The 15,831-nt window shown below is 36.4% G+C and overlaps 1 long non-coding RNA gene across 1 annotated transcript; it reads left to right on the plus strand.

Annotated features, from left to right (window-relative positions):
- The first annotated feature begins 12,393 nt into the window (after window positions 1-12,393).
- LOC121897562 lies at window positions 12,394-15,426 on the plus strand. The gene is made up of 4 exons (XR_006096247.1): window positions 12,394-12,437; window positions 12,968-13,042; window positions 13,137-13,211; window positions 14,379-15,426. It is a non-coding gene; the product is annotated as an uncharacterized LOC121897562 (long non-coding RNA).
- The last annotated feature ends 405 nt before the right edge of the window (window positions 15,427-15,831 follow it).

A 15,831-nucleotide genomic window follows, 5' to 3' on the forward strand; every position in this document is an offset into this window, starting at 1 on the left:
AAATGTATTTTTCTTTGGTGAATGCAATGTGCTTCCATAATATAGCCTATTTAAGCCCAGTAAAACAAAATGATTGTGTTTGGCCTCATTGCTGAACGCCGGGAAGGGGTCTAAGGAAAGGGGTCAGCAGCCACCTCCTCTGGGGGTACCCATTATCACCAAGCAGGTGACATCCGGGGCGAACAATATTGTTTTCAAACAGCATGTTGAGCCCACTCTCACTGAGAACTCTCAAGTCATGGGTAGGCTAGATCAAGGCCAATTGGCAACAACATTGAGAATCATGTAACTGGCATCAAAAACCACTTTGGTGTTGATGCTATAGTAACGCTTGCCATTGATGTATCAATCTTCATCCATGTGTGGGGCAATGATTTTGATATGGATGCAGTCAATGACACCAACAACTCCCAGAAAACCGATGAGCTGCATAAAAGCAACTTGTTTTTGAAAAGTCTGGCGTGCGATGTGTTTATGATATGAGGTGCCATAAGTGCCCAGAGGTTTGAGGGATAGTTCTGATAGTAGGCTGTGATGGACCCAAATCATCGCTGTTACACTGCTGCATTTTTCCTGTTGCCAAGAAGCGTAAAGTGGCAATTACCTTCATCTTTGCATACAATCGTACTGTAGATGGAGAGATACCATAACACACAAGGTCTGTCACGTAATATATACCATCTCTGTCTAATCAGTATCTTTTGATTATGTTGACATCGGGTGTTTGCAAAACATCCCTCCTTTCCCTAAATGTGCATGCTTGACGTTGTTTCAATGCAGCCATCTTCTGGTAACTACTAACAGGTTAGGACACCTTTAAAGCCCTCCTAAATATATTCCAAGGTATGAATACTTTTATGTCATAGGAATATTGATAACATGCTCCTATTCCTAGGTGTAAAAGTAAGACCAAATTTGCATCACTCTGAGAATTTTTGGGTAGTTAGGACTGATTTCCTACTCTGACATGCTTGATAACTATGGGCCCAGGAAACATAACACTGTGTCCATAAGCAAACTGAGTTTCTTTAATGTGAGCTTCCTTCAGACAGTCAGACTACCACTGAGCTTCAACTTTGCAAAGTTGCAAACTTCAGTATCTTGTTGATGCAGAAGTTATCAAGTGTCCATCTAAATCATGTCCAGACAGATTCCCAGTGACATCCTCTCTGTATGGATATTATAGAAAATAAAATAGGACACTCTACAAAATATCATTGTCACAGTTATGCAGGCAAGTGGACCTAAATGAAGAAACAACTAGCAGGAAACAGGAACTGAAGAAAATAATAATTTATTTACCAGACTCTGGTTACAGGCAGACAAAGACAAAACAGAACTGGCTGACTTGAAACACAAGGAGCAAAAACTAACAGCTGCAAACACCAGGATACATTGACGACGATGGTCTTCCTCAGCCTTGGCATTGATTCTACAAATCTCTGGAACTCTTCTGGAGGGATGAACACCATTCTTCCAAAAGATATTCCCTCATTTGGTGTTTTGATGATGATGGCGGAGAGCGCTATCTAACACGTCAGTCCAAAATCTCCCATAGGTGTTCAATTGGGTTAAGATCTGGTGACTGCGAAGGCCATAGCATATGATTCACATCAATTTCACACTCATCAAACCATTCAGTGACCCCTTGTGTCTTGTCAATTGAGGCATTGTCATCCTGGAAGGGATCACTCCCATCAGGATAGAAATGTTTCATCATAGGATAAAGGTGATACATCAGAGCAACTTTGTATTGATTTGCAGTGACCCTTCCTCTAAGGGGACAAGTGGACCCAAACCATGCCAGCAAAATGCCCCCAAAGGCAACAGAGGCACCAGATCCCCTCATTGTAGGGGTCAAGCATTGAGGCCTGTACCGGTTTTTCCTTTAATTTGTTACTCGTCCGTATATATATACATACACTTTCTCTCCCTGCTTATTACATTATAGTGTTTATTAACTGTTTCTATGCTGCTTATTGATGTTGAATGATGCACAGAATCACATGAATTTCACTCAAAAGAGACAGCAGCTACTGAGCATCTGCTAAGATAGTTAGCATTAGCATGAGTTTAGCATGACTGGAATTAAAGGGAACCTATTATGCTTTTCCTTATTTTCATTCATATATATAATGTTACAATGTCAGATGTTCATATTAAACATGGCCAAAGTGTCATATAATGAAGTAAACATATGTAGACATTATCCCTCTGAGCAAAAAGCACCAACTTCAGACTGCTCTGAATGCTCAGTTCCAACATTTTTTTATACTTTCTGCCGGAGCCGATGTCGACTCATGATGGATTTTTTTATATGGTCATCCGCTCCAGGCACAGCGCGCCAGTTCGCTGCTCCATTCTGCTAACATTATGACATTTTTCCATTGTTTTGGGGGTAGTCACGCTGAGCCATGACTCCATTACACAGCAGGGCAAAGTAAAATAAGTAGTTGACATGTTGGAGGTGTGCTGATTGTCTGCAGCTCTTCATCAAACATCATTATCACTGTGCTGGTTCTGCTTGTACTATTCATCCCTGCATTATTTCGAACTGATCCACTGAACATAGAGCTCCAAATATCTCCATTAATTGTTGTGTCAACTAGTTTTTAGTGTCACTAAGGAAGCTCTGCTAATTCAGTGAGGAACACGTTTCATTTCATTTCATTTCATTTCAGGAAATGTTTTCATCAGTGGTAACTTACAAGACAAGAATGTTAAGGTTGGACAACTCTGCAAAACCCTGGATTCTGTTCAATGCCAACATTTTCAAAAAATGATTTCTTTACTCTATGTGCTCATAGTAACTACGGTCTGGCTAATGTTGGTTAAAGATGAGCCTAGACTTAATAAAAACACAAACATTAACTCTAAGACATTGAGGACACAGTGGAGGAGGATGAAGATGATGATCATGATAATGAATGTCTGTTGTTCTGTATGAAACAGAGACAGATAGACACATCAGTTTGATTAATTAAAACCTGTCCACATTTTTGACTATTCAGATGTTAAATCAGTCAGAGTCAGAGTCAGAGTTGCATTGTGGGTTATATAGGCACCAAGTTTTGACAATGAAGAATGTGTGGAATAAAAAAGATATCTTTACTTGAGCTGCATCGATTTTCATCCTTTTTATAAAAAAAAACAAAAAACTGTCCATCTTGAATCTGATGATGTTACAGGAATGACATAATACATCTATGGAGGAGAGTCAACTGAATATCTTCATTATGTCTTAACATTTTTTTCATTTCCATAATGTGTAAAATAGCTACTAACCAAGGTTTTAGTATCTGTACAGATGTGTTGTTTCACACTGAAGCTCAGTCCTCATCAGTCTGTCAGACAGATAAAACAGGCTAAAGTGTTCTTACTATAGATGCTCTGATCTGATAGATGAAGTCACTCATCAGTTGAAGAGATGGTTATAGTTGTTCACATTCAAAAATACAACAGAAGACTTTAGTTTATATTAGGGATGAACGTAATCAGTATTGGCCTATAAAAGCTCTAAAATGAAATATCGGCATCAGCCATTTCTACCGATTATGAGAGGCTGATTTGTTGCCATTTCCTCTGCCGCCTGACTGTGCTTCCCTCCACGGACTGTTTCACCCTGACGGTCCCAGGGCTTCCTCCACAGGCTCCACTTCACTCAAACTGCCCGTCAGACCCGCTGCTTTTTCCCACTTTAACTTGAATAACAAACCGGGGCTCAGTGCTCTGGTTGGATATACATGCAAAACCGAGGCTAACGTTAGCTGGGAGGCTAGCAGAGGCTAGCTGGCTGTGCTTCTCTCTGGCCATGCTGTAGGCATGGATGTATAAAGAGAACTGGATACAGCGTTTATAAGAATGCTTTTAGAGAAATGATCAACTCAGTAAACCTGAAGCTTTGAAAAAGCGATATGATGCTGATTATCCAGCTGATAAATAAGTCCCTCCTATTGCGATTTTGTGATTGCAATAGTTAACACAAATTCAAGAAATTCCCTAAAAGATCACATAAAACATTGCAGATTGTATCACAATTTTTTTTAAAAAGCTGCTGCAAAATCAAGCATTTTTGGCCACAATAATCAAATAAAATCAAAACGCTGTGAATACCTAGAGGGACTGACTAATGAGAGATACAAAAACACAAAGCTATGTGAACATAATCCAGACATTACATTTTCCACAAATTATGTTTGCCAAAACAAATTAGTAGGATATTTCAAGCAGAAAGGGTTGCTTCTTAGGACTAACCTTGTCACTGCCGCTACGGGAGATGATTTGCCAGATCCTTCCTGTTCATTTTTTCCAGAATCCTCCTGCTAACGCGCTTGGTGTCTACAGTGCTGTAGGTCTGCGCCAAAACATCGGACTTGACCCCTGTCTAATCCCTCCACATCACCCTTTGCCATGGCTGGGAGGCCTTGTAGCAGATCTAGATTCTGCAGAAGCGACTTGAAATCTTGTAGCTCTTTATCACCCAAATGCTTCAGGACATCACAAAGTTCTAGAGCCATTGTCTTCCCCTGCCACAGCAAGAGAAAATGTTTAAACTTAACACAGATAATATCACATTTAATTACATTTTACAAAGTTGGTTAAAGAATAACATTTATTTTTGCTTTCTCAAAGTGATCTCTGCTTCCTGTAGTATAAAAGTCAGATGTACTACTCGTCCTTCCACCAGTCCGACCTCCACGTTAGAGTAGTCAGACATAAATCATGAGCTCCAAAATCATCCAGTGTGGCTGTAATTCCTCTGACACTGATTCACAGAAGGGTGAAAAACAAGACCGTCAGTCGTCAAACAGTGACGTTAAAAAAACTACAAAATCAAAAAAAGATCACATACTTATACTCTATTACATTTCAGAGGGAAATATTGTACTTTCTACTCCACTACATTTATTTGACAGCTTTAGTTACTTTCAGATGAATATTTGACACAATGGATAATATAACAAGCTTTTAAAATACAACACATTGTTAAAGATGGAACCAGTGGTTTCCAACCTTTTTGGCTTTTGACGTCTTACAAAAAGCAGTGTGTAGTCGGGGTCACATTTCACATGTCTATGAGTTGTTAACAGCTCCACCAAATAGTGATTTTTCCCTCTAAACTTCTCACATGCTTTCATTTCAATAAATGTTCAAATGATCCAATATTTCAGCCCAGTTTTTATTTCAGTCTAAAAACTGAAAACAGATTTATGTATCAGAACTTTGTTTTTTCTTCTTTCCTCTCCCATTAATCATCTAATGACCCCTCAGATTTATCTGCTGACCCTTTTTATCTGGTGACTTAATAGTCACAGTCACTGATAAGTCATCAGGTCTGCAGTTATTAATGATTATAAGTCATCAATAAAGGGTTAAATGTTTCACATTTTCTAAGTCATCATGTCTGCAGTTATATTCAATGAGTCATTAATGAAAATAATTAAAGTCTGCAGTTATAAATGTTAATAAGTTGTTAATAAATGGATGTTGGTCTGGATGCCCTGCAGCTCTTTCCAGAAGGTAAGTGGATGAACATTGGAGGTGTCTTCCTAAAGAATAATATGGTGGTATTGAAAGGAAGGATTTTTCACAACCTGGCAACCCCAAAATTATTCTTATTAAGGGCTTATTAATGAAAAATTCTTCTAACTATTAATTAAGCATTAATGAATGCTTATAAACTCTTTATAAAGGGTGCCTTACATATTAAATGTTTTTGTGTTTCCAGCAGGTGGAGCTGTTTCTACTGTTAGTTTATTGTAATGAGAGCAGGTCAGTGATCTGTCAGAGCTTCAATGCTCTCATTCATAAAAATCACAAACATTAACTTTATAGCTGTCAACCACAGTTAAATAATGGTTATTATTTTTTATTTGGAATATATATAACATCCAATGAAGTATTACCTTTCATTCATTAGTTAGTTATTTCATATGATTTCTTGAGACTACACTGTAAAATGTAACTTCTTGTCTCAACTTAAAAATATGAGCAAAAAGGCTGCCTTAAAATTTTGGGCTAAGTCAACAAATACAAAAAGTTCTTCTAACACCACCAAAACAAAACTTACTAAATATTGCACATTGAATAAACCCTTGTTGTCGTTTGGTGGATTGAAATCTGTTCATTTATTGAACTGGTCGGGTAATTGTTTATTGTTGTAAATCTAATTCAGGCTCATTTTGGTTTAGTTTACATTTTCTTCATTAAATGAGTCCGTTTTTCATTTGACACTAAGAACTTGGAGGTTTGGTTGCTGCTTTTGCTCTGTAGAGTCAGTACAAAGACAACATGCAAAGCTGCGCTCAGTGACTGTAGAATACACTGGACTTGACTTAATGGATGTGAACACAGGAGAACCAGTCAACAGGTTCCATTTCAAAGCATTTATTCTCCATTACTCCAGTCAGATTAAGGTGCTGAGTGGTTTCATTTTCTACAATTGAAAGAAAGTAACATACAAATTAAATTCAATCACATTATCTTGAATACAAAATCAACAAACGACTCTTAATCAAACTCATTCAGTCCATCAAGACATTTAGCAATTACAATTACAATGAAAAAGCAAACATGATGTGGAAAATCAAATCAAATAAAATACTCACTCAACGCACTCCGGAGGAAAGAACAAAGGAAAAAGGAGTGTGTTCCTGTGCTCTCCAATCCAGCAGTCATGTGACCTCCACTACCTTATTGTTGTACGGTAGTAGGGACTGAATTTAACACTAACCGTCATCATGGTTTGCATTGTTTTTATTGTTATGAAAAGAAACAACCATGACTTATTTTAACATCATTCATTTTTATTAAAGACACACGGTAAGTTTTCATCAGGTCTGTTTTCTACAAACTACAAAAAACATGCAACTTTCAGCAGTACATTCATTCAACTCATCATTTCAAGTCAAAAGAAATCAAGTTTAGGTTTAATTAGCTTGAACTTATATATTTAAGTAAAGTTAATGACGAAATATTAGTTGATTCCACAAATTCCTGTATGATATTTTACAGTGTATAGCCGCTAATAACACAGATGATTTTAATCTTTCAGACTGGCAAACACAGAATGATCATTACTTTGTGCTGTCTACTTCTAACTAAAAAAATCTGTCAGAAGCAGGGCTGCAACTAAAGATTATTTTCATGATTAATTATTTCCTCAATTAATCAGTTAGTTGTTTGGTCTATAAAATGTCAGAAAATGGTGAAAAATGTAGAGAATTTGGACTTTTTTTCTTTAAAAATGACTCAAAATGATTAATCGACATTCAAAATAGTTGCTGTTTAATTTAATAGTTGAAACCTAATTGATTAATCAACTAATTGTTGCAGCTCTAGTCAGAACAGCTGTTGGAGAATCTGAGGAGTCAGGTTGGTTCTGCAGAGCGCTGACAGCTGAGGAGGACAAAGTGTCAGCAGGACAATTAGAGACAAAGGAGGAAGAGGAGGATGATAATGATGATGATGATGATGATGATGATGATGAATGTCTGTTGCTGAGACAAAGAGAAAGAGAAACATCAGCTTGTGTAAGTTAAAAACTGTTCAGGTATTTTAATATTCAGGTGTTACAGCAGTCTTAATATTTGTAACCAAACTGACAGCTGATTGGTCAACTTACCTCTTTTGTTGTCACCTGTTGACTGCCAGCTTCATTAACTCAGTCTAAACGTAAATAAAGGAAACAATGTTATTGCTCAACAAACCACGGTCCAACTGAAAGTCACAATGCGTCTAAACATTTTGATATATTTTTTGTGTTTTGTCAACGCTGTGAGACAAGATCTGCACTGAAAATGTAATATGCAATATGCTGAATACATTGAATAGAATATAATTCAGTTGAATCATGCATTGTATTATAAAACATGACATGGACTTCAAAAAGCATAAAACATAATTTTTTCTGCATTTTTTAAAAGAAAACAAAACATACATGTTACCAGAAAGCAGATTTACACCAATAATGTTTGTTTCAAGAGCAATCATAGGATGCAAACACTGCAGGGTGAACAGGTGCATTGTGGGAGATCTCAAAGGATCAGAGCATTGATGAGGTTTCTGCCGAGAGAGCTCATCCTCCAAAACAAAATGATTAAGCTTAATAAGTGTTAGCAGGGAGATACAGACATATTCTAAAGTAAATGTACTGAGACTATGCAGAGAAATACATGTTGCTCTTGTGGCAGATAACAGCTGCACAACCAAAAGTCACTGAGTCAGATAAAAACACTTTGGTGGTGCCTGGTGCTCGACATCACAATAAAACTTACAGACAAAATCATGTCTCTCAATAAATAAATAGATAAAATAAAAAATAAAGTGAAGTCAAAGGCAATATTCACCTTTCTAATGTTAACGGTTTCTGATGCACAACAGTGGCATAATAACAACAACAACAACAATAATAATAATAATAGCAAGACCAGTGTTGAGTCTGTGTCCGTTGGGAAAAGGGAGGCTCTGTTTGCTTATGGCTTCAGATACCCAGGCACCAATTCACAGGGTCAGGGGTCTTAACCTGACAGGGTCAGGGTCAGCATTTGCCAGATCTTCCGGGTCAGCGTTTGCCAGATCTTCCAGCTCATCCGCCAGGTCATTCCTCTTCATCTCCCTTAAAATTAAAACAGCAACCTCTGGAGCCTCCCTGCTGTAATTCTGCACTATCAGTTGCACTATTCTGGTTCTACATGCCCCATCCAGAGGGCCCTTTTTGATGGGTTCATACTTTTCCAATACATCTTCATCCTGTAGATGCCACTTGAACTGATTCAGCTCGTCATTGTCCAAATTCTCCAAAGTGCTCAGCAGATCTTTATTTGTTGCCATCGTTGTTCCCTGCTAAAATTAGAGAAACCTTTCAAACTTGTATGCACAGGAAAGAATGGTTCACCTAAAGTAATAGATCAGATTTAACGAGGTTCCTTAAGATTAAGTGATAGGGTAGATAAATAACTTTATTTATCCCCTGGGGGATGGATATAGGTCATACATGTAGGTGAAAAAGCACATAAAAAAAGAAGTCAAACAGGTCAAAATCAAAGACACAGGAACATTATGTTTAATTTGCCATGAGTCAATCACTATAATGTGGACTATAATGTAAGAAGACATTTTGAAACAAAACACGAGTCCATTAAGTTGCACATGGGTAAAGAGCAAGAGGAGATGGTGATACAAGTGGCAGCTAACCTGTCTGCTCAGCAAAGGCAATAATGTTCAGGAAAATGCTACAAGGGCTAGCTACTGAAGAGGCTCAATTTATACCCAAATCTGGGTCGTAGGTAGAAGTAATCAAGCCTCCTTCACTGCAGTAGCATCTCGCTTGTGAACCAGCGTATAACACTGTAATGTTTGTAAAATGATTTTACTTTTTTGATCGCTCGATCACCGTGATTAACACAAACATCTGCGCTTCCACTAGCAGTGGAAATGTCTTAACTGTCACAGGAAGAGAGACAGAAATCATCCAGAGGATTCAACTGTAGCCCAGTACAGAAAACTGTTAGCAGAGGATGACCTTTATAAAGTCAATTTGGAAGTCCAGATTTAGATGAGGTGCCAAAAGGATGCTCAGTTTATTTGGCTCCACATGAGCAAACATTTTCTCTGATGACACTGAACAACAGCAGACTGAGATCCAAGATAAGTGACAGTCACCCCCATGATGTACTTCAAATCTCCACTACTAAGACTCACACCTGACCTGACGTTCTTCAGTCCAGCATCACTGTTACCATTAGAGGTGATATTTACTGCTGAGTAAAATCCTACAGATTCAAGCGTTCTACACAGTGTGTTTAAAACCCACTTATCAAGATTTAAAACAACTTAACAACCTTAGTAACCAAGACCTTCAGAACGGACGTCAGCAAGGTACAAAAAAGACGTCACAAACAAAGCGTTCAGAGCGGGTTAAAGCGACTTTCAGGGAGCAATTTTACATACGCTGATTTCAAGTTTTGGAACTTTGACCATGTTTAACAAAGATATACAACATCATAACAGTATATAATATGAAAAAGCATAATATGTCCCCTTTAACTTAAGAAAGAAATGTCTTGAATACTCACAATATGCAGAAACGCTTTCTAACTGAAGATTGGATGGATCTGAGAAGGAGCTGACAATTGGAACAAAGAGCTGAGAGAAACGACAGGGACTGATCCAGACCTGTTTACATTTATACTGTCAGACTTCTTCATACAAGAGGACAGAAGCTTGCCATTGGTTGAAGGCAGTCAGTCTGATAATTAGTGTCAGTTGAGTCTAAATTTTGACCAAATATGGTGATGATCTGTGCTGCTCTGCTGGTTTCTGTTGTATCAGTCAAGATGAACAGTGAACGCTGTCAGGTGACCACGTCATGTTCCTGTACTGCCACTCGGCAAACATCAGAGCATGAGAGTGTGAGGACAGTTCGATGAAGAACTGTAGTGAGAGAGGATAAATGAATAGATGAATCGGTAAAAGGCAATAGAAACAATTGAAACAAATCAAAAAATGGCTAAATAACATTTTAATGAAGAGCCAGAACAGCTAAAACAGTAGGTTTTAAGTTTAGGTCTAAGATATCAACATGTTGAGCTACTAAACTAAACTAAACTAAACTAAACTAAACTAAACATCAGTGGACTCAAAAGTTCCCCAATGCGGTCTTCATTCAGTTAGTAAGAAGAATACAAGTTGATGTTGTTGACAGCAAAGATGGATGCGATCTACCTCAAACATAAAAATGGGCACTTTGGAAATGAAACTATATGTTTATGTTAATGGATTTATTTTAATGGCATTATTGACTGATTTTATTTGGTGCTTATGTTGAGGTGAAAATTCATTTCATAAAGGCATTAATAAATAAATAATTTAATATAAATAAAGGCTTTAAAAAATAAATAAAGGTAATTTTTTGAGAAAAGTTGCTGTAAAAAATCAAGCATTTGTGGCTGCAATAGTCACAAAAAAAATGCCGCAAAAAATCCTGGAGGGACTGACTAATGTGAGGTACAAAAACGCAAAGCTATGTGAGCATAATCCAGACATTACATTTTCTACAAATTATGTCTACCGAAACAAATTACTAGGACATTTTAAGTAGAAAGGGTTGGTTGTTCACATTTTTTTCTCTTCTTAAGATGAACCTCAGCACATGAGATAATTCACCAGATCCTTCCTGATCATTCTTGCTAGAATCCTCTTACTAACTTTCTTGGCCTTTATGTCGTAGGTCCGCGCCAAAACACTGACTACTTGTTTCCTGTCTGCTCCCTCCAAATCACTCCTTGCCATGGCTGAGACGTCTTCATCTTTTAGCAGAGCTCCATTCTGCAAATACCATTTGAACTCTTCTAACTCTTTATTATCTAAATACTTCAGGACATTATGAAGATTTAGAGACAGAGCCATCATCCTCCACTGCCATTGATCTATAAATGAATGTAGGTGATTCTTACAGTATCTGCTGTCCACAGCTGCTTTATACTGTATGAAAATCTTCTCCTTCAGTTTTTTAAATCCCTGCAGCGTCTGAAGGCAGCAGGTCTGGTATGTGAATAAATCTGCAGCCTCTGAGAAGTGCCGCGCCAGAGCACAGTGCCGTTACGCACAGCCGTACACTGTGTTTACTTTCATTAAATCACTTTTAACACCAATGCTTAAAATTAAGCATCACAAGACTAAGACCCCTGAATAACTATTTCTATTGCACATTAAATGTACTTAAAATTATTTTCTTTAAGTTGACACATCATTACCAAATGGTAAACCCTGCTGATGGGCTGCTATAATGTTGAGTATAATTTTTGCTTTTATTCAAGTTTATAAATCATCATGTTGTACCCAAGTAAACCAAAGAATGCATCCAAATAATTCTTGATCAATCTTGAAATGATCTCCCAAAGTGTTAAGATCTGATGTTATTACAATTAGTCAATGGACAAAAAATTAATCAGCCACTATTTTGATAATTGATTAATAATGTAAGTACATTTTCAACTAAATGGTGCCATTATTTTATGTTTCTGGCTTCCCAAATGTGAGCTTTTTTTTGCTTTTTGTTGTCTAGTAAATAAATTGAATATTTGGGGTTTTGGTGTGTTGGTATGACAAACAAGGCATCTGATGATACCATATCACCAAACTTTTTATCAAAAAACAAAACAAAAAAAAAGTCACCTTTATTGAAAATAGTCATTAGTTGCCTACCTAAAGTTTATTCACTCTTCATTTGTATTTGGGCAGCCCAGTTAGTTTCATCCTGCTGGGAATGTAAACAATGAACCTGCAGTTTACTGTTTTCTTTGTGCAGGTGGCACTGAGAGAGAGAGAGAGAGAGATAGTGTGTGTGTGTGTGTGTGTGTGTGTGTGTGTGTGTGTGTGTGTGTGTGTGTGTGTGTGTGTGTGTGACAGAGATATGGTTTTGTTTTCAACGTGAGGTAACTTTGTTCCGTTATTTTTTTATTACTGTTTGCATAATTATTGTTTGTCTTGCTGTTTGAATTGTAAAAGTGCATTTGTACTGAAACATGTTAGCTCAACGTCAACTGTTACTGAGTTGTGAAAACATTAGCCATAAATTAACTTGCAAACAGGCCAATTCATGCTGTAGTGGTTCAGAAATAGAAGTTTCATGACATTAAGATACTTGATAGCTGATGCTGAATGACGTTAGTTTGTCAAAGTTTTACGTTAAAAATGTAACTGTTAGCTTGCTAGCTAATATGCCCATGCCTTTCAAGAGCCACTAAGCTAGTGTAGTTTTTTTTAATTCATCATTGTAGGAATGCTTGATCTGGATAAAGAGCTTAGAATTGAGTAATTTAATATGGTATGTCTATTTGATTAAAAAATGTTTGATAAATCCAGTTTTACAATCTCACATTGCTTTTGCTTTCAATGCAACTCTACATCACTAATCAAAATCTACCATTCCTTCTTTGCTGAACTTGACAAATATACACCTCAGCTACTCAATAAAAAGAGGAAGACTGAAAGTTTTGGTAAGAAGATGGAAGAAGTTTTGATGGCATATGAGGAACAGGTACAAATATTTTTAATGCATTACATTGATGTTGAATGTGAACAGCGGACCCTAACATCCTTGTATGGATACCTTGTTTTTGTTTGTGCAACAGGATGAGAACATCAGTGCAGCTAGAACAGCAGCCCTGGCCGGCCCACCGCTGTATTTAAAGGAGGATTCATCAGAGGTCTCAGAGGAAAGAAAAAACTCATTCCATTGCAACATAGATATTTATTAACTAAGAAATAAAGTATTCTCTGTTGATATGTAACAATATTATCTCAAGTACTCAAAATGCCATGTAAAAAATGTTTTACAAAAGAAAAATTTTCCAAACAATGTCAGGTATTTCATTATAGGCATAGTATTGTTGGCAATTATTCATAAATGTGCAATATTAATTTCAGCATAATTTTGGCCAGTACCAAAATTTTGGAATTTCAAACTTTTAGACTATTCAAAAGCCTTTACATTCAACACAACTAGTCTGCCAGTCTTTTTCCCTGACTCCAGGGTGGTGCCCCGTTTTATTAATTAATAATTTGATAATCATTAATTATTGCTGATAGCCAAACTTGTAGCCAAGGCCCAACAATTATACACACCAAAAATATTTACATGGACATCTGGCACGTGAGTCCTGTATTAGGGTTGGTTAAGATTTTTTCAAGGCTATCCTTTAAGTGAGGTTCAGGTTACACACATTTTTAAAATGTGCTTAAAAAACAGGTCTCATCATGTATGTAAATACTAATTTAACACATAATCTGCTCCCAAATTTGGAACACAAATTAAAAGTTTATAAAATAACTGAATATCATAGACTTCCTACTCATCTCTCTTTCAGTTTCTGTCCATGTAGTTTATTTGATAGTCATTGTGTATTTTGTTTGTGCTCTTCTAAACTAAAACAGCTTCTACAATAAGTCCAGATCCTCACAAATATCAAATGGGGTTTGAAATGATCAAGTGGATGATTATGTCCTGAGGCAGTTAAAAAAGAGAAACCTAATCTGTAAATTTATCACTTCAGTTGTCTGAGCTAAACATTGGTAACAAGACAGGACAAACTAGAACTCCCTAATCATTATATGGAAGTACAAATTTAGGGTAATAATTTTAATAAATAATCTTGTACTCTTATCTTGGCATAAGATAAGAGATAAGATAATACTAATGGAATAATAATGGAATTATGGCCCAGCAGTTCTTTGCTTAAGCTTACACATTGCTTTGACTTGCATGTAAAAATCTGCAATGGTATTATGTTTTCTTTTTCATCAGTAGCCTTTTTATAAACTTGATGATTTGTAGAATAACAATCACATACATTGAACATGTATTCCCTTTTCAGGATGATTTGGAGGCAACCTAGGAGGGAGCAGTGGCTCTGGTGGCAGTGGTCAGTGAAGAGGAGGTGCCAGCAGGAGTCCCTTCGAAACTCACCACGTGTCAGTCGTCCTTGAGGATCAGGTTGTAATGTCTCACAGATCTTGAACAGATTCACTGGTGATTTTGTTGGACTGATCTATGCTCTCCATATGAGAGCTATCCTGAGAAGCTAAGTGGCCTCTTTGAGTTCATCCATGTTGTCCTTCTCTAATCCTCATGATGGGAGAAAGCAGCTCAAACCCAAGTTACAGGCCCTGAGAAATGAGCTTGAATTAAGTTGTCAGCAGGTTTTGTTGTTGAAAGTCAGCAATGTCTAAAAATTATTGTTTGGCTTGCATTCCAAAAACTGTTTTAGTTCTGATTTTTGTGTGTTAAAACAGGTACTGTGCAAGTAAAGTGATTTAATAGTTTTTACTACAATGCATGTTTGCATTGTTTCTGTGGCGTCTTCACACTTTCTGCATTACCACATGAAAAAAGCATTTATTTGTACATTGTGCATTTGTACATGTACATTAACATTTATACATTTATAATTATATTTTGTTTTGTTTATTTTTTATGTGTCTTTATTTTCATAGTTTTCACAACATAAAAATGTCGGGAAAACTGAGATTTTATTAATTAGCTTCATGGTATAAAATTATGGACATTGTTACTCCAGTGCACAAGGTATCAAAATATCAAATTGAACAAAATTTTCTGAGTCAGGTTAAGGAGTGAAAACTGTCTTATGCACAATCATTGTTTTATGTCAATTTGATTGACTTACATCAGAAGCTGCAAATACTGTTAATGTGAGGGTGAAGTCTACTGAACTTTTAAGTTTCAACTTTGAAGGGGTGTTTTTTCTAAAAAACTTCATTAATAGGTTGAAGAGAAAAAAGTAAGTGGAGAGGAGTAAACTACATTTCAAGAACTGTGAACATTGAAATGTTTTAAATTGAAATGTTATGTGTTCAGTTATGAGTGTTCAGCACTCAACTAAATAAATTGTTTAAGTTGTGTCAGACGTGTGTTTATATTGTGTTAATGCAACTTAAAAGGTTTAAGGCAATTGGTTACCTCAAATTAACTGAGTAGCTACAAAGTTGTCACAACTAGAATATAATAATTTACTTTAGTGGAAGATAACTGAGTAAAGGAAACTTAGGTGGTAACATTTGTGTAAAGAAGATCCCTTTAAGTTAGTCTCACTAAATTCAGATAAATTCTATTAAAATACTTCTTTGTTTTAGGTTCAATGAACTCAGTGAAATTGGTACTATTACCTTTATTTACCAAAGTTATCTTAACAATAAATACTTTAGTTACTTGTATGCAAATGAAATAATTTTTCATGTTTAAATTGTTTGAGTTAATAAACTTAAATGGTTCAAAGTAATTGGTTTCCTCAAACAGTTTGAGTTGAACTA

Source organism: Thunnus maccoyii, chromosome 5, assembly GCF_910596095.1.
Source record: "Thunnus maccoyii chromosome 5, fThuMac1.1, whole genome shotgun sequence".
Taxonomy (NCBI): Eukaryota; Metazoa; Chordata; class Actinopteri; order Scombriformes; family Scombridae; genus Thunnus; species Thunnus maccoyii.